This window comes from Prionailurus bengalensis, chromosome A1 (assembly GCF_016509475.1).
Source record: "Prionailurus bengalensis isolate Pbe53 chromosome A1, Fcat_Pben_1.1_paternal_pri, whole genome shotgun sequence".
NCBI classification, from domain to species: Eukaryota; Metazoa; Chordata; class Mammalia; order Carnivora; family Felidae; genus Prionailurus; species Prionailurus bengalensis.
In genome coordinates this window covers 167,449,783-167,451,803 of record NC_057343.1, presented here as the reverse complement: position 1 = coordinate 167,451,803, position 2,021 = coordinate 167,449,783, and positions in this window count along the sequence as shown.

Sequence of the window (2,021 nt, the reverse complement as noted above, 5' to 3'; positions counted from 1 at the left end):
TAAGGGAAACCTCAGTAATAAAATCAGACATGTTTAAATCTTGCCTTTCCAATTGCCTGTTTTCACACTTGTAAAATCAAAATAACAACTATACATATCTCATATAATTTTATAAGATTTAAATATAATAATAAATGCAAACAACTTATAACTATGCCAGGAGTATTTGTGGATATTCTATATTTAGCCAATATCATCTCAGTACTCTTAGCATTCTATTTTTAATTATGTGTATATCAATACTTTAATAGACGTGTTGATAAAAACATTGATATCTGCAAGAGGATAAGTGGAATAAATGTCAAAGATAAAGTTCTCTCATTTGGCATCTTACAGTTTTTTCTACATATCTCTCTTTGTTTATGTATTCACCTACATAAACACAGAGTGGTATATAATTTCTGTATATTTTTTCCATTCTACTTATTTGGTTAATAGTAATGTATATCTTTTAGATAAAGTATTTTTCATCAGTAAGCTTTGAGAAGCATAAGGAAGTTACATGAGATAGTTATTCTCACACTAAAACCCAAAATACCCTGAACAAGCTAAAATAACATAACTCCTTTTAAAATTGCTCTCTCTCTCTCTCTCTCTCTCTCACACACACACACACACACACACACACAAAGACAAATACATTCCAGAAAGCCTCAGGTTCTACTCAGGAGAGAACAGACTCACAACTCTTTCCAACCCTGGTAGAACTATTCAGGAAGAGAAATCCACAAGAGAAGTGGATGAAGAGACATTAGTTGGATTTTAACAAATATTTAAAAGTGCTCTGTGGGCTGGTGTGGTATGATGGAATCCAGCGCATTCTACAAAAGAAAAAAATAGCATCTACAGCCCTGCTTACTCGTTATTCTTCATTTATGTGGTGGTGGTGAAGGAAGCAGGAGTATTGAGAGAAATTGGTTGACAGCCCTCTAGGTCTTCAGCTATAGAAAGGCTCTGGTCAGTCAAGGTAAGAGAGCATAAAGAAGACCTTAGGCACCCTGGGTTTTCACCTACAAAATACTGAGGAGATGGCAAGAAAACTGAAAAACGTGCTTCTAAAGAATGTTTATACCTAAAACTCAAACAATACGATATGTCAATTATATCTCAATAAAACAGTGGGCGAGAACTCCACACATACAAGACTCAACTCCTACAGAAGCTAGGAAATGGCAACTGAACTGGAAGAGATTTACTCAGACTCAGAAAACACAGGGTAGAACTACAGATTAAAGACTTCAACAGAAAGCTAAACTCCTGGCAGTGAAACTGCAAAGAACTACGAGATTTTCCACATATTTGAATTAACTGTAGAACAGGAAGATTTTTGGAATCTTCCCAGGGTTCAGATCTCTACTCCTAGTTCTACATAAAAATTTTTTAGAGCAGTTGTAATCTGAACCATCTTAAGGCTGTACAAAACTTAGAGCCAGAATAAATATAGGTTAGATTGACTTGGACTCACTGTTTTGGGATAAGAGGAAAGATATACACCCTTTTCTTGCCGTTAACATTATTTACTTATGGGGCGCCTGGGTGGCTCAGTCGGTTAAGCGTCCGACTTGGGTTCAGGTCATGAACTCATGGTTTGTGAGTTCGAGCCCCATGTGGAGCTCTGTGCTAACAGCTTAGAGCCTGTAGCCTCCTTTGGATTCTATGTCTCCCTCTCTCTCTGCCCCTCCCCCACTCATGGTCTGTCTCTCTCTGTCTCAGAAATAAATAATCATTAAAAAAATTTTAACAAAAACATTATTTATTTAAGTCTCTATTATTATTCTATATAAAACTTTCAGCAGAAAATCAAATATAAGATACAACCGCCCCCCCCCCAAAAAAACAAGAAAATATGACCCAAGTTTAGAAGGGGAAATGGTCAATAGAAGCAGTCTTAGAGATGGTCCAAATATTAGAATTATCAAACATGGACTTTCAAATAATTTTGTGTAAGTAAATAATCAAATAATGCATTTGAAAAAGTGGAAAAAATGTGTTAAGAGATATGAACTTTCAGCAGAGATATG